We start from the raw sequence: 23,060 nt of genomic DNA, 5'->3' as shown, positions 1-23,060 counted from the left end.
TCATTAAAACTAATTTACCAACGCTACTCTAATTTGTAGGATTCGACAAAGTGTTGGTATAGATTATGCTTAATTCTATAAATGGAGTCAATAAATAAATCAATAGCACCCCCATACTTGTTGCCCAGATCATGCATCCTATTGGTCAGTGAGTGTGTCGGATAGTTGGTCGTGTATGTATTGCAGAAGAATGTCATATTTTGTCTTGTATTCCTTGTCGGCACATGGAGTTTAATAGTGGAAAGGATGGCAGGACTATCAATTAAGTTGTTGATGACTCTGTGTAACACAACCAGGTCTGAAATAATTCTCCTGTCAGACAGTGTTATTAGATGCAATTAATTCATCAAACTGACAAAATTAATGTAAACAATAGGAATCCTGAGCTTAAAATTTACGTACTTAAGTAAATTTACGTAATTTGTGCTGAACTCTTTCCATATTATTTTTTTTTTTTTTTTAACTTTATTTATTTTCATTTCTTTACACATATTATACATATTAATAGATAATATAAAATAACATAATATATAATACCAAATAGTTTACAAAAGAAATGAAAACCCACTAAGGCACTGACTGCCTGAGTGTGGGTAATATAAAACGATTACTATATTTCAAGTACCTAAAGTATAATATACATTAGTAGAAAAAGTTTTTTTTTTGTTTATAGTTATTATAAAAAGTAAAGAGAAAAACATTATGTACAATAATTTATAAAGTTTCAGCAAGTGAGTTGTAGAAAGGATAAATAAATTTATAGTAAAAGCGTTTCAATATCTGCGTCAATCAGCCATAATTTTACCTCTTTAATATATTCTATCTTTTTGTTTATCATTTGAGTTTGTAGTGGTAGAAGGTTAAATGTACGAGGACCAATGAAACTGCTATGCGTCTGCATTAATTTAGTATTGGTTTGGGGGGTGTAAAATATATTATTTGTTCTTTTGCTCATTCTGTTTTCATTTATTTTGAAATTGTTTTTGTTTTTAAATAGATATTTCATAGTTTGTAATATAAATAATTTACGAATGTTAAATAATTTAGATTCCTTGTATAATTCGTCGGTCGAAAAGGTTTTATTTTTGTTATATATGACTTTAATTATGTGCTTTTGAATTATTTGTAGAGGCTTAATAAAAGTATCAGGTGCACCACCCCATCCTATTATGCCATAAGTGATTGCAGATTGCACCAGAGAGAAGTAGATCATTTTCAATTTTTCAGCGTTTAAAATTTCCTTGAGTCTATAAAATATGTAGGTTAGATATCTTAGTTTAGAAGTGGTTTGATTAATATGAGATTTCCAATTAAGATTAATATCTATTGATACTCCTAAATATTTTATATTTTTGACATTAGAGAGTTCGTTGCACAGGAAGCACATTTCTTGATTGCAAGTTGTATTATGGATTATAATTTTAAGGTTGTCTTTTGGTTTGTTTTTGATGTTTTTATAAAAAGGTAAGTAAAATGTTTTGCTGTAGCTTAAGACAAGTTTGTTGTATTTTAACCATTTTGAAACAAGTGAAATACATACAGTTGCATTCGAAAAAGTTTCTGTCCAATTATTACCATCCACTATTATTGCCGTGTCATCGGCGTAAGAAACAATTTTACCAGGGATTACAAAATTACATAAATCATTAATATAAATTAAGAATAAAATCGGGCCAAGAACAGTTCCCTGCGGAACTCCGTTTTTTATCTGTGTTTCTGAACTATAATTATTCCCAATTTTTGTTTTTTGTGTTCTGTCTTTAAGATAGTTTGATAGTAATTTTAGTGTGTGTTTTTTGAAGCCCAGTTGAGTTATTTTGAGTAAATTATGATTAACGGTGTCGAAAGCTTTTCTTAAATCTAGGAATATTGCAAGACATTTCTTTTTTTTATCGATAGATGTATAAATATTTTTTGTCAATTCATATATGGCATCCTCAGTGCTTAGATCTTTACGAAAGCCGTATTGGTTTTTCGATAGAATTTTATATTTTTCTAAGTGTTCAATGACTCTAAATTTGATGCATTTTTCGAATATTTTTGATAGGTTTGAAACAAGGGATATTGGTCTGTAATTGTATAATTTATGCGTATCCCCAGATTTATGAATAGGTATTATAGTGGAGATTTTAAACTGTTCTGGAAAATGACCATCTTTGAGGCATATATTAAAGATATGTTGTAATGGCGTTAATACATGTTGTTTTATTTTTTTAATGTATCACATGATAGGCCATCATTTCCCTTAGAGTTGGATGGTTTTAGGTTATCAATATATTTTTCAATTTCATTAAATGTAATAGGAGAAAAATATTCTATTGAGTTAATTGAATCGTTATTAGAGTCTAATTGAGGAGATGTCTCCATATAATCATGATTAACATTAATGCCGGAAGATTGAAGTACCTCGTCTACTATATTTGTAAAGAAGTTATTAAAACATTCTGCAATGGTCGATTTGTTAGTTATTATTACATTATTTATTTTAACCTCATTTACAATATTTGAAGACATAATTTTTTTGTTGGCAATTTCATTTATAATATTCCAAGTTTTTTTAGTATTATTTTTAGCATTTTCAATTTGTTCACAATAGTATTTCTTTTTGCAGTTTCGTATCAGTCTATTTAGTAAGTTTCGGTACATTAGATATTTTGTTTTCAGATAAGGCATTGTTCTGAGATTATTATTTTGGCAATCCATTTGATATTTTATCATTTCTCTATATAATTTATCCCTTTGTTTAATTGATATAATTAATCCAACTGTAATCCAAGGTTTAATTTTTTTATATTTTCTGTTAGTGACAACTATTTTACTTTCACTTTTTAGAATATACTCTCTAAGAGTATTATAGAAATTCTCTAATGCTAAATGTGGATTTTCTATTGATATTACATTTTCCCAGTTTTCTGACTGAAGTAAAGAGTTTAGAGTTTTATAATCAATGTCTACTTTTTCTCGAGTTACAGATATTTGGTTTAGAGGTGTATTTTTGAAATGGTGTCCATAAAAGGTCGGATAATGATCTGTGATATTAGTTTCAAGAATTGAAGAGATAATATTGGTCGCCTTGTGCGACTTGACAAATATGTGGTCTAAACATGCAGAGTTACTTAAGGTTACTCTAGTTGGTGAGCTAATATATGACGTATATCCAGAGCTTGATAAACAATCTAGATACTCATTTTGACAATTTACATTTATATTGTTATCATTAATATTTATATTAATGTCACCTGTCAAAATGGAAAAAGTAAAATTGTTTCTGTCAAGATTTCTAACAAAAGATTTTAGTTCTTTTACAAATAAAAAACCATTTAATGATGGGGATCTGTATATGGCTAGTACGTGATATTTATAGTTGTTTTGAAAAAAGGTTAATTTTATTGCATTGGCTGACTTAAATTCAATAAATTCAGTGGCAACATTTTTCAGAGTATTATGAAAGAAGACAGTGACTCCATCATGACCAGTATGCTTACAGGCAGAGGAAATTGTGGTATATTCTGATAAGTTATATGGAATAACATCTTTCATTTGTGTTTCAGTCAAAAAAATTACGCTTGGAGAAAAATCTAGGTTATTAATAAGGATACAGAGCTCATCGAAGTGTTTCCTTAAACTTCTAATATTCATATTTAAAATAGAGAAATTAACATTTTTAAAAAGTAGATTTAGTTCATTTGGGTTTGTACATTTATAATTTTCATGTATATGGTTTTCTTCAGCCATGTTAAAGGTTGATTGGTGTTTGCTATGTGGTGTTATTATTATTTATTCGGAGGGGATGTCTTCTGAGCTGTTTATTTGTATGATGGGAGATTTTTCATTTTTTCTCATCCAAATTTTTCCGTTCTTTGCCCAAATAAATTTGTACCCAAGCCTTGAAGATTTAGCAAGGTAAAGTAGATGTTTATTGTATTGGGTCAGTTGTTCGTTAATATATATTGTGTTGTTTTCTTCAAAATTTATGTTTTTTGCACATAAAATACCATATTTCTTTTTATGTGTTATGATTACGTCTTTACTATCTTTGTTTTGTAGACAAACTACTATGGGAGGATTTTTGTTCGGGTTTTTATTTTTGCTTCTGAAAATATTTGCCACTTTAATAGTTTCTTTATCACATTTGAGTGTATCCAATATATTATTAAATACTTTTGTGATATTTTCATTTTCCTTCAAAGGAACACCCTGTATTTCGACGTTATTTTGTTTTTCATTTTGCTCCATTTTATTAATATGTAGTTTTATTTCTTTATTTTCTGCTTGAAGTTGTTTAATCAATAATTCTTTGCTTTTGTTTTTTTCTTCATATTCGTCTAGTTTCTCACAACAAAATTCGACGGACTTCTTAAGTTCTTTTATTTGTTCATTAAAAGATTTCATAAGTTGACTGGTTAATTCATTAAATTTTTTTTCAATGCATTTGATCATTTTATTAGTCATTGTGTCTTCTTCTTCTGAGTCGCTAGATGGCGCCTTTTTTTGAGGTTTCTTTTGCTTATTCATTTTGAAGAAAGGTTCGATGATCGGATATTTTAAATTTAAAAATAAAAATGTACGAATTTATTTATAAAATAACTTTTTCTTTGGGCTTCAGTAGGATTCGATCCGACTTCACCGGAATGTCTGCATAAACTCGTCCGGCTGTTTATACCACTGACCCATGAACGGCGCAAGGCGATGCGTGGATTTATCAGATTATAATAGGAACCGAGCAGCAAAGAAAATAAAAATAGTTGTTTATTGTTGTGTTCATTGATTGCTGTTAATTTTTTAATTAATTTTTTTTAGAGAGATGAGTCCTATTTCACTGATTCAAAAACACTTCGTATGATAATTTAATTATTGTTAGCTAATTTTATATCAATAGAATTTGATGTATTTCGCTAGACAAATTTTAATCGTAGCTGGTAAAATACATTGAGCTGTCACTTTTTGATTGTTACTTCACTTTATCATTGGATCACAAATGTTTTTTAATGTTTCTCAGTACACAAGTCACGTTTGAGTTAAATTGAATTGAAATCCTTCACTGTAAACACTTCAAAACACCGCAAAAACTTTTTACTTTCTATTTCATGGGTTAAAAATCATATATTTTTAATGTTAGTTCGGAGCGATTAAGATGCGTATATACTGTGTAAGGTACTTTTGTAATGAATATTGGAGTGAACTTTATATAAAGGGGACCAAATAGGTGAATTATACTCCAATTGACTTGACTGAGTAATGAAATATAGAGGGTTCTCATACTATCTATGGAATTAAAATCAGTTAAAGTTCTGCAAAGGAAGTCAAGCATCTTTAAAGCCTTATTAGTTATATAGTTGATGTGTGCAATGAATGACAAGTTTTCATCGAATATTACACCCAAGTCACGAATTTGTGACACTGGTATTAATTTAATATTATTTAATGTATATTCGTGTAAGAAATTATAACGAGTTTTGGAAAATCGTATTACTTGACATTTCTGAATTTTCAAAAATATAGCATTTTTTCACACCATTGATGAAGCTGTTCTAAGTTAGTCTGTAAAATTTGTCTGTATTCTAGGGTAAATCCAAATTGCTTGAACAGATTATGTTTAAGATACCTGCTTAAGTACAATCTATTGTTTAGTTATTTTGCTTGGCTAATCATACATTTTGCATTAAAGATGTAATCTTTTATAAGGTTTATTTTGTCAACGGGGATAAACCAGCCGTGACTAATTTTAAACAACACAAGTTATTAACAATAAAGCAATGATAATTATAAAATGATCGTGGCGCGAAACAATTATTGTATGGTAGATTTGTATTGAATAGATGTAACGCCGTGATGCGCTCGTTCATATTAATATTCCTAATGAGCGGTAGGAAGAGAGTAACAAAGTTCCCGGAATTTGTTTTTCATCTTTCGAATTAGATTCCGCTGAGCAGTGATAGGTTTTGGAATTTTACAGTATGAACTTATTTATTCATTTCATTCGACTTTGACAGGGATGGTTTAAGGCTGTAAATAGTGCCACGCGTACCGTCGCGCATCGGTCGACCGAAGACGTAGCGCTGATGAGTCGGACCATTCCTAACTGCGGTGCAAGGCGATGAGTCGAGAGAGTCCGATCGGTGAAGTCAAAATGCCTCCCTCAACCAGTTTCTCTCGACCCGGCCCCTAGTAATATGACCACTCATTGAAAGGGTGACGCCACGTCACCTCTCGCACATCGCAACATGGATTGTTTCCTCACCTTAAGGTTCCTGTCTACTGACTCTCACGTCTATGTGAACAATAGTGACGGGTATGATTATATTCAAGTAATTTTGTAAGCGACCGTACGTGAAAAAATATATTTAAATCACAATGTGCAAACATGTGCATTCAAATCAAACATCTCCCTTACCGTAGTCTGTTGTTCAGTTGAAAGTGATAAGTTAAACGTCAGGCATTTCAGATAATACAAGAGTAGCTACATACTTAGTTTGGAAAGTAAACCTTAATAATACATATTAGGTAAGTTCACCTACAATCTAAGTTTTAGATCTAATTTTCTCTTATATCAAAACAAAATATCATAAAACTTCTGAGTAGGAACATAAATTCCTAATGTAGTAATAAAATAATCTTATTTATTTGTTAGTTTATTTGGACCATTTTATTTAACATCATTTTAAAATTTGAAATGTCTTTTTCTTGAAAATCCATTTACGTTACAAGCTTATCAAACAATATTCAAATGAAAGCATTGATTAAAAGTGCATGTTTTTGGAAAACAGTCTTCAAAAAATCACTTAATGCCCCCAAAGTGATAGAGTTACTTAAAAAACCACTAACAAACAGCTTTACTAAAAAAATGTGTTGTAAATATTTCGCGGCGCGTAAGGTCGGAACAGTGAAAAACGTGACTTATTACCATGGCTTTTGTTTGGTTAAAACGGTCTTAAACTAGCGTTAAAATATAGGTAATATTGGGGCATTCACATTTTTTTCACAAATTCATCAAAAAAATTGCATTTGTTGAATTTTACGAGTGATAACTAATCACTCATTATTTAAAAAAATAACTACCTACTTATGTAATTATAAACCATATAATATTTAACGTAATCGTTTTTTCAATATCAAATTAGGAATTATACAATTTGTACAAAGAAGTGACATCACATTGAAAATTCTTTTACCAAACTTTTTTCAGGCAGGTAGGTATCATAATATTGAAAACTTCAATCAAAACTAACCAACTAGTCAAAGTTAGCTATCTAGTCAATATAAGGCTTGCTTGAATAATATGCAGCAGATTTTCTAAACCGGAAATTGAACGTACAAACAAATTTACAGACAGATGAAATGCCAAGCGGTCGAGTTAAGACGGGATTTCACTACGCTCAGACAAAAACAGAATGCTTTGTAATATTGATGTTTCCCTTTATCGCCTCTAATAACGTTTACTTCTAACATTATACTTATTTAACATATAAGGGGTAAGAAGGAGCTGTTATGTGAAAAATGGTACAAAAGGGTAACTTTACGATTTTACATGCTATAGAAGAAATATAAGTTTGAATAATAATATTTAAATTATCGACTGTTTTAGCAGAAGCCGCCATTCGTCAGAACAAATACTCAACTGGTTGGCTAGTTATTAGATTAATTCATGGTGGCTTATTTCCAGTGACTGTATGAGATGGAGTGTCTGAACGCGACCGGAACCAGTTCGGGGGTCTTCGCAAACATTTTAAGTGGAGCCCTGAGCAGTCTCATGGTGGCCAGCTGTCTCCTGGTGGATCCCGCCCAGTGGCCCCCCGACAGGGCGGAGTTATTCCTCAATAGTACAAGTAAAATATGGTTTGATAAGATCTGTAGATTCCCCCTAAATAAAGTGGCGGAAGACACTTGTAGGAGTGGTAAACCTCTATTGTGTACATATTTCTTAGTAATAAAACTTGTCCTATCCCACCAAATATTGATACTATCGACTTGGAACTGGTACCTATTCAGATATTCACATAATAAACCTCACCTTCCCCCTTGATGGGAGTTTCGCCACTTTATTTTGGGCGGATTTCACGCCATTCAGCATCAGATCGTCCACGAAGAGCTTTGAGAGTAAACATTCATCAAGAATGTATCCATTGAATTGAATTAGTCTACAGCACAGCATAGTCCCAATTTCGGAATCATTTACACACCTTACGTACATGTCCATCAGTAAAGATAATAACAATAATAATAATTGGATAATTTGTAGAGCGCCGTTTATGTGAAAAATCACCTCAAGGGCGCTGTACAATTTATTTCGTTATTAGATGTGTGGTAGACATCGCAAGGCTATCCGAAAATTACAAACAAGTTTAACTTTACAATAGGTACAATATATTTTTAAACAGTGCCGTGAAAAAATTGTCACTTTTCATGCGTCAACTGTGGTTAAAGGTGGATTTATTAGGAGATTATCTTTTCTTTCTGGTGACCGGGCTGCCTATTGCTACTGTAAGGAATCCGAAACGTTGGCTCAAGAAAGAGGAGGGAGGGTTACCCGACACAATAACTCAAACAACATGTTGGAAGAGGGAAACCTACGTACCTAAAACCTACTTACCTAAACCTACTATCCAACAATGCACCTGTTTTCTTTCATTCCAGATATACAGGAGTATGATTTCATAGTGGTGGGAGCAGGATCCGCTGGTTCTGTTATAGCCAACAGGCTGTCTGAAATTGAAAACTGGAAAGTATTACTTTTGGAAGCTGGTGGTGATCCACCAGCAGAAAGTCAGGTAATAAATGCAGAATTTGTTTAAATTGAATGAAAGGTGTTTCTGTTTCTAAGTGCTGATAACCATTACGAAGTTTCTTCGATACTATCTACTACAGATTGTTCAAAGTCAAATTTGTTATATATGCAAAATAGTGAGTCTTTAAAAGGTTGTCTGTGTATATCTTGAATTGTATAATTAAAAAAAAAAACCAAAAAATACTGTTTTTTTTTTATCTGGCATTTTCAAAATATGCTAAAACCTAGTTAACAACCACTATGTAAATTGCCATCTCAACACAGGCGTTCCACACCTAGTGAGATGGGCAATACGTCAATATTGTAACTAAATGTAATATTAAAATAAAATAAAATAAATAAATATCGGAAGTCACAAAGCATTACTGTAGCGATGTAAAATTATGAATACACTTCCTCTTCATTGCAGAAGTGTAATTTAGACTATTAATTTCAGGTTCCTGGTTTATATCTCACCACCTTAAATACGGATATTGATTGGCAATACAAAACGAATAAGGATCCCAATTCTTGCCTCGGCTCCAAAGATCAACGGTGTTACTGGCCCAGAGGAAAAGTTCTAGGAGGATCGGGCGCGATAAATGGTATGTACTACGTCAGGGGAACTCGTAAAGATTACGATGACTGGGAAAGCAATGGGAACACGGGCTGGGGTTACGATAGCGTTTTGAAATATTTTATAAAGAGTGAGAATATGGAAGATGAAAATATAAAAAAAACACCAAGTTTCGATGTGTACCACGGAACAGGGGGATACTTAAACGTTGCGGAAAATCGAGCATTTTCGGACATCGGAGATAAAATATTGACTGCGGCAATAGAAATTGGATATTCAGTTGTGTCTGATATAAATTCCGACGAGACTTTGGGAATCTTCGGAACACAAACCACGGTAAAGGACGGAGTGAGGAATTCTCCAGCAGCCGCATTTTTGACACCAGCGAAAGGCAGAAATAATTTGCACGTAGTTAAAAATGCTCAGGTCACAAAAATATTATTCGATACAAATGGACAGAAAGTAGAAGGAATCCAATTTCAATTTCGAAATGGGAAAGAGATCTGCGTCAAAGCAACGAAGGAGGTCATACTTTCAGCTGGGGCCATAAACTCTCCTCAACTGTTGATGTTATCGGGGATAGGACCAAGGAACCACCTACAAGATGTTGGAATAGATGTTATAGCTGACTTACCCGTAGGCCAAAATTTACAAGATCACGTGACCTCCCACGTGATGTTCTCATTGCCAATAAATAGTACACAACAGACAAACATGAATATATCGATGACGCAGTACTTGACAACGAGAGAGGGCCCCCTTAGGTCGTACACGGTGACTAAAGCAGCATTTATTAATACAAAAAAAAATGGTTCCCCGGATCGTGATATTCAAAATCACTTTATAGTGACGCCCGCAGGAGGGGAACTATTTTGGCGGAGTAATGGAATGAGTGATGAATTTTTAACAGCGTTTCATAAAATTGATAAAGATGTGTTATCGATTATAGTAGTACAGCTAAAACCCAAGTCAAAAGGCGAGATCTTACTCAACAGTAAAAATCAGCTTGATAAACCTTTGATATACGCCAATTACTTTAAAGAAGAAGAAGATATAGAGACTATGATACGAGGAATGAAAGAAGCTTCGAGTTTTGAGAATACTGATGTGTTCCGCAAGATGAACGCTAAAGTGGAAAGGTTAGAGGTGGAGGCATGTGCTCAGTTTGAATTCAAGACTGACGAGTATTGGAGATGTATCATCAAATATTCCACCATCACCTTGTACCATCCCGTAGGCACCGTGAAGATGGGTGTTCCTTCAGACAGCTCTGCAGTCGTCGACCCAAGATTGAAGGTCATCGGAGTTGAAGGACTTCGAGTGGCTGACGCCAGCATCATGCCTGACATAGTCAGTGCCAACACCAATGCAGCATGCATCATGATCGGTGAGAAAGCAGCCGACATGATCAAAGAAGACTGGTCGAATCACATGTAGAGGAACACAATATGAGGACTATGAATGATGACAATGACACATAATGTTTCATGACTAAATAGAAATTTATATATTTATTTTCATTCCTCTTTCTGGGTACAGCTATTACAGGAGACACCTAGCGTAATTACATTTATTACGTAGGATTAGATTTTGGGCACAGTGTAATTATTTTAATCTTTTAAATAATACGAGTAATGTTCTGTTTTTTTTTTTTAATTATGATTGATGATTGTTTAAAAAAATCCAGGAATGTATTTAGAATGAATTATTATAAATTTTGCTTTATTAATGAGATGCAATAAAAATAAATTAATTTATGTGTTTTTTTAAGTACAATTATATAAAATCACATGATTTACATTTGGGGTAGTAGTAAATATAATATTCACAGTAACGCCTTGGTGAAAACCACCATTCTGTAACAAACTACGACTGAAATGGCTTAAGCCAAGTTTAGTGACCGACTGTGAATAGGCAGACACTTCCCAACCTTCCTCTTATTACCCATCTCCTTACTGTTCCCACTGCCTCACAGCTTACCCTATAGACCCACGGCTCTGGGCTCCATATCATATTGAATTTACATATGCTTTTAAAAAAATCGAACATAATACCTATGCATATCGTCTCTGGAGGCACTAGCTGCAAATAGCCGGACAGCGCATTTACAAAGCCCATACCATTTCAGTAACGGTGATGACCACTGACGCCAGATTTTGTGGTGATAGCTGAAATAGACTAGGTTTTGTTTGTGAAAGTAGGATATTTTGAACTTTAAAGCAATTTTCATAGGCCTTATACATTATTTTTTTCTGGGCTTATAAAAAGACTTATCTTCAAAATACTTGATTATTTCAAAGGCCAAGATGTATTCTACTCGCAGTATTTAACTAAAGCATCTGAAACATTTCTAGGCGACCAACTTTTCAAACCAAAAACACATGATTTTACGTTACTACGTAGTGCATCGCCTTAAGCGGTGTCCTTATATATAAATACAGCCGTAAAGCCGATAATACATTACATTATAATTACAACAATAGCGGTGTAAAGTGCAACTTATAGATAACAATAATTATTACCTAAAACGTATAGATAGATTGTGGAACGTAGAGAAATTCGGATATAGTAGGTACATAATAATATTATGAAGAAACATACTTCAATTTATCAGGGCACTTCTGAAGAGACTACTGACATGTGAGACGTGTGTTTAGGAGTTAAGATGATCAGGGGCGTAGCTATAGCATTCCAATGTAAGATCCAGATCCTCTAGAGTCTAGCTAGTCTTCCCGTGCCAACTTATTACATCTTATCTTATACAAGGTGTCCGGGGATAAAGTGCACAATCTTCGGGAGGTGATTCTACACGATTTTTATTTTGTTTGGTATTACGCCCAGACGGGCTTTTTAGGTGGACTTACAGAATAGAACAGAATATACCTAGTGAGCAAGCGAAAATTATACACAATCTCTTTCAAGTATGATATAACAGTAGCCTGAATATTAATTTATTTATAAAAAACATACGGCACAACATGTGCCATTAACATATATGTATAAAGTTTCAAGTATAAAGTATATGAAAATATAAATAAACAAAAGGTAAGAGAGAATAAATGAGGTATTAATAAAATATAATAAACTATATTCCATTGATGTCAATCTGCACAAACCCATAAATAACCGATATTATCAAATTACAGGTGACTTAAGTAGCGTAGCTATCTGTTGGTTGTCAAAATAACCACATTATGGTTCAAGAAAAAACAAAAAGGAAAAAAAATCAATTGTAAGAAAATCAAAAATCTCTTAGGTGAGAATTTTAGTAAGGGACAATATAAATGTAACACTATCAGATAATAAACAAGGCAGTTAAAATAACTGGATCAAAAACAAGAAATACGAAAGGCTTTACAAACGTTGTCATATCAAACAACTTACTATAGTTTGTATATTCATGAATTAAGGCGAAGCTTAGTGCTAAATCACTAATTTGATTAATCTTTGTAACGAATTAGTGTACATTATGAATACCAACAAATATGCTTTAGATAAATTGAAGGTTTTCCTATCGTTTCGCTTGAGTAGAATACAAATAAAGAAATAAAATTACTCAATAAAAAATATAAATGTAAAATACTAAAAAAAACATTATATCAATAGAAATGTATGAACGCGTAAAGGAAACAACATAAAAAAACAGTATTATAGCTAAGATTATCTGTGATAATTTCACTTGATTAACTTTTTTGCTTTCTTATAAACATATTAACAAAATAAATAAAAACCAGTTTTGTGCTTGAAATCGAATGTTTATAGCCTCCGTTTGTCAAGCGATTTTGATGCCTATTACCTACAATATAAGGTATACCAACAATATACACATTTTTGGCTTGTAGCTTCCTCTTAAGAATTTGCATCGACTCGACTATGTGGGTTTAATTTATGCATTACATATTATTATAATAAATTTATAATTAAAAAAATATAATCTAATTAGAAAATAAATCTTGAAATACATTTCTTATAAATCGCACAATCGATCATATGATTAATTAACTTGCTGCAAATCTGTTTTTCAAAATTAGATTCATTGAGTGCACGTAATATTATTATATAAAAATCGTAAATAATTTTACCTTACTGAATTATTAAATGGAATTGAATTGAAAATACCCACGCGGCACACGAACTTGTGATTTATTTTTAATAAAAAAAATTGTAGACGAATTCGAATCAAAATGCTTAGATTGTATTCAACATAATAACTGGATATTTGAAAGGGGACGAGCCTTTTTTAAAGAATACATGAGTTCCTAACTTTTAAACCATTATAATAAAATTAACCATGTATCTGTATATTTATGTATATAATATGTGAATACACATTACGTTTGTGTGTGTTCATATATAGATGTGTATGAATGTATTTATATATGCATGCATGTATGTATGTATATGTATGTATGTGTATATATATATATTTTTTTTTGTATATGAATGTATTTATGTATGCATGTATGTATGTCTATGTATGTATGTATATGTATATATATATCTGAGCATCTATATATGTGTATGTATGTATGTTCGCATGTATAAAAAACATATATTTTGTTTTATATTTTCCTTAAATATGTTTATTTTTTTTTCCTTCTATATTATGTTTTATTTTTTATTACTACAACATATGGTTTTATTGTAATTTATAGAATTATGACTACCACAACACGGGCATAAGCCTAGTGTGGGAGTTATTAAGTACACTAAAATTGTAATTCATAAAATTCACTGAATAAATAATAATAAAAAATAAAAAATATACAATAACATATTCTCTGAGTAGATATCTTTAATGAGTTAATTACAACGAAAATAAAATAAAATCTCTGAAAAAATGTATTCTTATCCCAAATAAACCAAAGTACATACATTATAGAGTAACTCTTGTTATAATTTTAAATGAAATGTAGTAGCTGTTCTGTATAATTATAAAATACTTAATGTGTTAGTAGTTAGGAGGATTGTGATTATCGTCAATTTAAATGGGTTGTTGGCTGAATGATTCTTTGGTTCTCCAATCCGCAGAATCCAAGGTTGCGTGATTACTCTCGGTGTGCAATAATGATTCTATAGTTCTCCAATCCGCAGAATCCAAGGTTGCCTGATTACTCTCGGTGTGCAATAATGATTCTTTAGTTCTCCAATCCGCAGAATCCAAGGTTGCGTGATAACTCTCGGTGTGCAATAATGATTCTTTAGTTCTCCAATCCGCAGAATCCAAGGTTGCGTGATTACTCTCGGTGTGCAATAATGATTCTTTAGTTCTCCAATCCGCAGAATCCAAGGTTGCGTGATTACTCTCGGTGTGCAATAATGATTCTTTAGTTCTCCAATCCGCAGAATCCAAAGTTGCGTGATTACTCTCGGTGTGCAATAATGATTCTTTAGTTCTCCAATCCGCAGAATCCAAGGTTGCGTGATAACTCTCGGTGTGCAATAATGATTCTTTAGTTCTCCAATCCGCAGAATCCAAGGTTGCGTGATTACTCTCAGTGTGCAAAAATGAGAATTCGGATATTTTCAATTTAGTTTTTATTTTAACAAAACCCACATTACAATAATTTCATGAACAAAACAGATCGCGTACATTAGAGGATATTTAGGGCTAAACCGGCAGCTAGACCGCTCGCGCTGGAGAGAGAATAAATTATTTGCCGCGCGAGGTATCGCAAGCAGGTTCACAGTGATACCAGCCTCACATGAATGTGGGTAAAAGTAATGTTGTCATTATTTTCGGGAGATGTAAACTCCCTATAATTTATCCTACAGTATTGTAAAGAAATCAATAATTAATTTTTCAGGTAAATTACACATGTACATCTATAAACCAATAATATTATAAATTGTGGATTTCCAACTAAAAAAGGTTACGGTGATTTAATCAACACTATAATAAAATAGAGTTAGTAAATATAGTGTGCTTAGTTACATACCGTTTCTTTATTTATTGCATCACGTTCTCATAAAAATCGACCTCACTAGAACTAAGCCTGTTTAAATTTACATTTGAGTGAAGCAAACATAGAGTAATCACAAACATAAAGTACAAACACAAAATATTTCAAAAAGAAAGAAAAAAAATTGATGAGTTACCAGACGGGTAATTTGACAGTATATTGTAACAATATCTGAGCCATAACTACTTATTAATCATTATTCCCAAGAAGAAACAAGTAGATAATAAAGACAACCGGGTGAAATTCAGTTTTTAGAAAATGGGACTTATATAAAATCTTATTATTTATGAAAGGACAAGGATGAAAAAAATATTAAGACAATCGTCTGTCATTGCAAACATCTTAACTTTTTTTTAATTTAACTAAGGAATTGGTAGACTTAATATAATTTGGAAGATTATTAAACATAAGTGGTGCCTGTTATGTGTTCTTACAGCAAATTTAATATTGATAAAAAATCGACAAAGTATTTCAGTGATATACGAGTATAGCGGTTTTATACACATAAATTTACATTCCTTATAAAGAACGTTGGATAGATAACAGATATTTTTTGCACATAACTTTAAGGATCAATTTTGGAGTAATATTTAGTGGTTCAACATTGAACTTTAGACATGATTCCCAGCATACTGTGTTATAATAAAGTGGAGATTGGAATAAGGCAAAAAATTTCAATTTCATTTTCAATTTCTCTTTGTCCAGTATGTGTCGAAGTTCTTTAAACATAAATGTAAGTCTTCTGATATTCATCGTTAACATATCGAAATGGTCATCCCATCTTAAAAATTTTATCAATTTTTACACATAGATACATGATACAGTCTACACTTTCAAAGGGGTTGCAATTAAAATTCTGCAGAAAATTATGTATAATTAGATTATGAGTATCAGAAAGCTGACTTTTTAATGTTATATTAAATGTCACATATTTAATTTTTATTGTATTCAAATTTAAGATGTTAGTATTCAGACAACTCTTTACTACTCTTAATCCTTAGTCACATTTGTTAAAAGCATCTCTCCAGGTTGTACCATCAAATATTAAAGCAGTATCGTCTGCGAAACTAACAATTTTACCTAGAATATGTAAATGACACAAATCATTAGTGTAGATTAAAAATAATAATGGTCCAAGCACACTACCTTGCGGAATCTCAAAAGAGATTGGTTTGCTATTGCTTAAATGATTATTTATATCTAGTTGTTACGTTCTATCACTTAGATAGGATGTGAAACAGCCAAGTGCTGTACTGTTAATGCCAAGAGAAAATAATTTTTTGAGGAGTAATCCATGGGAAACCGTCTCAAATGCCTTTGATAGATCGAAAAACAAAGCTAAATCTTTGTTTCCGTAGTCCAATGCACTAGTGACTTTGGACAATACCCTCAACACTGCATCACTCGGTCCTATATTCTTTCTAAAACCGAACTGATTGCTAGAGAGGATATAAGTTTCTGCCAATCTCTCTATTACTTTTGAAAGAGTATTGAGTATGAGTATTTGATTCTTACATACGTAAATAATTTTATATGATAACAGGCTTCCTTCATCATTGATATCAAAGTATCCATTCCCATATCTATGCAGGCAATATATTAAAGAATTTTTTTCTGCATTAGTGGCAGTACTGTAACAATAATATGGCGATATGAGTCGAGTTGGTCTACTAGGTACATGATAACTTATCAGCGAGACTAGTTCAGGAGAGTCTGACCAGTTACTGTGTACTTAAAATAAAATCATTAAGTATTGGTCTTTCTTTTAACCATAAGAGTCGTAATGTTTGTAATGCGGGAATTTCTTATTTAAAATTAATTGAACGGAGAAATTTTTGTTCGATCCTCTCAATGGAATTTATATGGCTGTTGTAGGAAGGGTTTCATATAGATGAGTTGTATTCTAAGTTGTATAAAGTATTTTGGATGCATTTGAAATCTTTAGATATTCTTAGGATGAAGCTCAACATTTTACTAGTAATAATATTATTGTGATTAGTAAATGTTAATTTAATATCAAAGGTTATTCCAAGGACCCTTATTTCAGGTACAGACAATAAGCTATTTCAGTGTATAACTATATTTGATAGGGTTTTTTAGTCTGGAAAACTCATGATTAGACATTATTAAATATTAAGTGTGAGTTTGTTAATGCTACACCACTCTGCAACTTTTACAAAATTCGATTGTAGGGACAAACCGTCATTGACATTTTTTACGATTTTATATATTTTCATGTCATCAGCAAAAAATAATATGTTAACATCAGAGAATATGGAAGTGACATCGTTTATGAATAATATAAATAATATTTATTTATTTATTTATTTATTTACACATATACGGCACAACACGTGCCATTAACATAATTGACATACTTATAATAGTACAACAACATGAAGAATAACAGTATAATGTTAGTAAAATTTAAGAAAATAGGTAAAAAGTAAGGTAATAAGTAGTGTATAAAAACTATAATGTATAAAAGTAAATTGTAAAGTGAATAGTTTAAAATATAAAGTATTAAAGTACAAACCATAATTTATTAGGAAAAAGTATAAATAAAAATAAAAATTTAAAGATTGAAATAAAACAATAAAATGTACCAATAAGATACCTATCTCAAGGTACCGACAATGATTTAAATATAAAAAGTAATAAATCCTGGATTATGTTAACCGATATGATAAATTTTACAAGTACTTATGATTTCAAGTGCATTAATAGTTTTAGAAGTACTGGTAGGCATATTATGTTTACATGATGTATTTACGTGGTACTAGCAAACAAATTTAGTTTAACGCATCTTTTGTATGAAGACAGATTACCGGCAGCGTGATCAATATTAGCATATTCATTGCCTAAAATATGCAAGCGATTGATGGTTGAGTTTTGTTCTGCGTTCGTCATAGTATTGTCACAGTGAAAAGGTGTTTTGAGTCGAGTCGGTCTACTAGGTACATGGTAATTTATTAATGAGACCAATTCAGGGGAGTCAAACCAGTTATTGTTTATTTTAAATAAGAAAATAAGATCATTGAGTATTCTTCTATCTTTTAACGATAAGAGTCTCATTTTTTGTAATAAAGATTCATAGTTTATGTCAACCGCAGGAATACCTAATTTGAAATTAATTGATCTGAGAAATTTGCGTTGGATTCTTTCAATGGAGTTTGCATGGCTTTTGTAGAAAGGGTTCCATATGGGGGAATTGTATTCTAAATGACTCCTAACCAGAGTTGTATATAGTATTTTAAATGTTTGGATATTTTTAAAATCTTTACAAATTCTTACAATGAAGCCCAGAATTTTCATTGCTTTACCCGTTATTATATCAATGTGATTGGTAAATAGTAGTTTAGAGTCGAAGGTTATTCCAAGGTCCCTTATTACAGGTACTGACAATAAACTGTGATTGTTAAAAGAGTAACTATATTTGATAGGGTTTTTAATTCTAAAGAAACTCATGATTTGACATTTTTTTATATTAAGTGTAAGTTTGTTAATGGTACACCATTCTACGAATTTTATAAAATTGGATTGGAGGGACAAGCAGTCGTATATATTTTTTATGATTTTATATATTTTCATGTCATCGGCAAATAATAATATGTTAACATCAGTGAATATGGAAGTGACATCGTTATGAATAGTATAAACAATATTGGACCAAGGTGCGAACCCTGAGGCACACCACTAGTGGCTTCAAATTCGTAAGATAAGTGTTCTTTAATACAGACAGTTAGTACACGTTTTGATAAATAATTCTTAATCCAACATAATAAATTACCACTTATTCCTAATTTAGACAATTTATTTATAAGAATTTTAATGCAAACCTTATCAAAGGCTTTACTAAAATCCGTGTAAATTGAATCAACTTGTTCTCTATTAGCAAGAGCACCAGAGATAAAATGTTCATACAGTGTAAGGTTAGTTAAGGTAGATCGTCCAGAGATAAAACCATGTTGAAATGATGAGATATTAAATTTTATGCAAGAACATATTTTTTGGAGAATTAACTTTTCAAAAATTTTTGGTATTGACGATTGTATGCATATTGGTCTGTAATTTTCAACTAAAGACTTGTCTCCGCTTTTGAATATAGGATTGAGAAAGCTATTTTTCCATATTTGTGGGAACTTGCCTGTTAAAAGTGATTGATTAAATAGTAGGTACAGAGGGTAAGAGACACTACTCCCACAGTTTTTTAGAAATACGGGGGGAATTTTATCTGGCCCTGAGCACGATTTAGGTTCCAGTAGTTTGATACATGCTGCAATTTCTTTAATCTCAATATGTATCTGAGATAGTTGTAAATTTATATCGGACTCAAAGTTTGGAATGTCTTCATCAGGGATATCTGTTTCATATACATCCTTGAAAAAATCTGCAAACAAATTGACAATATCTTTGATTTTACAGGAAGTTTTCAGTTTATAGTGCATAGTTTCAGGTATGCCAAGGTTGTTGTTATTTTGAGCTTTACAATAGTTGAAAAAATATTTTACATTGTTACCAATCGAAAATTCCACATTCTTGATGTAATTATTATAACAAATGTTTGATAATTTATTACAATCTTTTCGCAGCTTGCTGAAAATTATAAAATCAGAAAGATTTGTTGTTTCTTTGTAAATTTTATGCGCTTTTTTCTTCTCAATTACTATGTTAATGAGGTCCTTGCTAAACCAGCGAGGGAAATTTGAAGATAGTTTATAACTAATTGGGACAAAGTTTTCTATGGTTTTATATAGATGATCGTAAAAGGCTTTAATATTCTCATCGAGATTACCTCCTTCTAGTATAGACCAGTCAGTGTTATAAAGATAATCGCGTATTGCAACATAATTGGCTTTATTAAAGTTAGGATATTGTGTCTGGTTTTTAATTTGGCATTTTATAGGGTTACATAATACAGTAATATCTAAAGGTGGGTGATGAGAATCAGGGGGAAGAACTGAATCGAGTGACTTTCCAACCGCAGTAGACAAGTCGGTACAAAGAACAAGATCTAGTAATCTATTATTGTCATTTTTTACATTGTTTAATTGAACTAGGTTAAGGAAATCACATAATTCAACTATTTCTTTTTCTGTGTCAGTTAAGCTAGAGTTTTGAGATAATGTAGAATTGTCGCGGGTACCCCAGTTGATTTTTGGTAAATTGTAATCACCGATGATAGTGATTTTACTATTTGGAAATTTAAACGACAGTTGTTCAATATCCTTGAAATGACTTTTGTATACACTTATATCTGATGATGGCGGAATATAAACACTGCCTATGATATTTTTTTGATTTTTGCCGTTTAGTAAAATGTAAACTTGTTCCACATTAGAATTTTTGGTTTTAAGAAGTTTTGAAGGATGTATCTTGTTGACAGCTATCATGACGCCACCGCCTCTAGATTTAGCGCTGGTTTGTTGACTTCTGTCAGACCGGTAAATATGATGGTGGGGTAGACCAAGCTCAGCAGAGTTGATGGATGGTTCCAGCCAGGTTTCCGTAAGAATGAGGATGTCATGTGGCAGTGTTGGGGCATGTATTTTAAAGTCCTTAAGTTTAGTTTTCATGCCTCTGACATTTTGGTAATAGCACTTCAGTTTGTTTACATTGTGTCGTTTTTTGGAAGGGTTGTAACAATAGTTGGTTTGGAGTTTATGTACTTTATGGTAAGGTTTGGTTCACCATTCTCTTGACGGAACAATAACTGCTTTCTAAGCTCCACCAATTGATTCCTTTGGAGGATGGTTAAGTCATTACTTGCTTTGATTCCGTCTTTAAATTTGGTGCTATTACGTAGGAGAGTTCTCGGTGCGATATTGTTTGTAAATTCCAATTTAATTGGACGATTTTTGTTGGCAATTTTCTTGGCACCCAGTCGGAATACTTTGACGTTGATTAGATCTAATGACGGGTCGATAGCTTTTATAGCCGAAGAAACTTTGTCTCTATCTTCCGTAATGATGACTGCCTTTTCATCAGAAAAGCTCTCGGGAACCCGGTGATGGGTCTGGTTTGACCCAGTGTTTTAAAAAAAAAAGATTTTGCCGCAAATATCTCGTTTAGGCTAATTTCCTTTTGTCTATTCTTTCATCAAATATTTACCCACATTTCGACTCAAAAATGATTAAAATCGGACACGTTTTAAAAAAGTTATAAGAATAATTGTGTATAAAAACACGCAAAAACTCCATTTCTTCTTAGTTGAATTCGAGCAGCCGACGAAACAGCATATCTCTCGCTCTGTCCTTCCGTCTTTGTCTCTCACAGTCAGCGCAGATGTTGTCAACCATTCGGGCACATTCCTAGTATTGTGATTTTTGTTTGTGACTTTGTTTTAATTTTTTTTTTCGTAGCGTACGAACGCAATGGCAAAGCAAAATTATTTATCTGATAATGAGATCGAAAAGCTACTTCAGTTCGAACAGTGAGATCAGTGATGATGGCGACTTGGAATTCGAAACATTAGATCCATAATTCGAAAGTGATCCGGAAGAAATATTACTAGAGGAAATATCTGAAAGTGGAAAAAGAAGTGATAATGAAGTTAGTGTAGGAAATTCGAATGAATCCGTTGCAGATCAACATTTGTACGTGTCGAATTCCGGATTCCAATGGAATTCTGCGCCACCAGCCAGCTCACGTACCAGAAGCCATAACATTATTTCTTCTACCACTGGATTGAAAAACGGTAGCCAGAACATAGTATCCATCAGAGATGCTTTTGATTTGTTTATTTCAAATGAAATGGTGGAGGAAATTATTGAAAATACGAATAAATTCTGTCAGCTCAATCCGAAAAATTCTAGCTTTCCTAACATTACGATGACAGAAATGTATGCATTTTTTGGAGTTCTTTTGGCTTCAGGAAGAAATCGCGACCGAAAGTTAGAACTAAGCGAACTTTGGACTACCGAGGATTTATTCCGGCAGCATTTTTTCCCCTCCGCTTTATCTAGAGATCGCTTCCGCTATATTCTTAGCAATATACGTTTCGATAACATTTATTGAATGATATAATATATCGATGAATTATTTTTGTGAATTTTAGCATTTTTAATATATTTTAACTAATAAAAAACTGTTAAACTTTTTATAATTGATAGTGCTATATAATTATTTTGCTGCTGAATTTGTAATAATAAATCCATTTGGTGTTTTGTGTATGTATATAAATTTTATTAATCGTCGAATCATTTTTGTATTTTTGTATTTAGAATATTGCTTTTATTCCGTTTTTTTAAATGAAAATTGTTAATTTAAATTTGTTTTGTTGAAAAATAAAAGTTTTGGTATTTTTTAATGTGTGTCATTCAATGGTTTTAATAGTGACAAATAAATGTGTGAGGAAAGTAAATACTCAACTTGAATTTGAATGCCATTATATAATATTTTCTAATATTTGCATAAGCAATCATCGTTTAATATGGCTATAAATTGAATTTATTTTCTCTTTACACATCTTTCTATTAGAGGTACAGCCACAAGTAAATTATCTAATAAGTGATTTATTTCTGGTATTTTAAATAATACACGATATTCTTGTAAATGCACACCATCGAAAATTTTAATAATTATAGAAATAAAAATGTTTGTTTCCGCTGACGAACGCTTCCTGTCCCCCTCTCCCGCACTGTCCTCCTCATTCCCCTGACCGTCACCCGGCACCTGCTCGGCCGTGTCAGGGCCGTCGTCGATTCAGTCGTTGATTAGCTGTTGCGCGGGATGTCCGCGCCGCTGTATATCGACG

At 32.0% G+C, this 23,060-nt stretch overlaps 1 protein-coding gene and 1 pseudogene across 1 annotated transcript in view; one reads left to right on the top strand and one right to left on the bottom strand.

Annotated features, from left to right (window-relative positions):
* Window positions 1–23,060, bottom strand: part of Flo2 (flotillin-2) — a 710,730-nt gene that overhangs the window by 189,997 nt on the left and 497,673 nt on the right. The window lies entirely within an intron of this gene.
* On the top strand, window positions 7,676–10,778 carry LOC149412593 (glucose dehydrogenase [FAD, quinone] pseudogene; annotated as a pseudogene).

Source organism: Hesperophylax consimilis, chromosome 22, assembly GCF_061612785.1.
Source record: "Hesperophylax consimilis isolate HC1 chromosome 22, BYU_Hcon_1.0, whole genome shotgun sequence".
NCBI lineage: Eukaryota > Metazoa > Arthropoda > Insecta > Trichoptera > Limnephilidae > Hesperophylax > Hesperophylax consimilis.
This window is presented reverse-complemented; position numbering and strand designations above follow the sequence as displayed.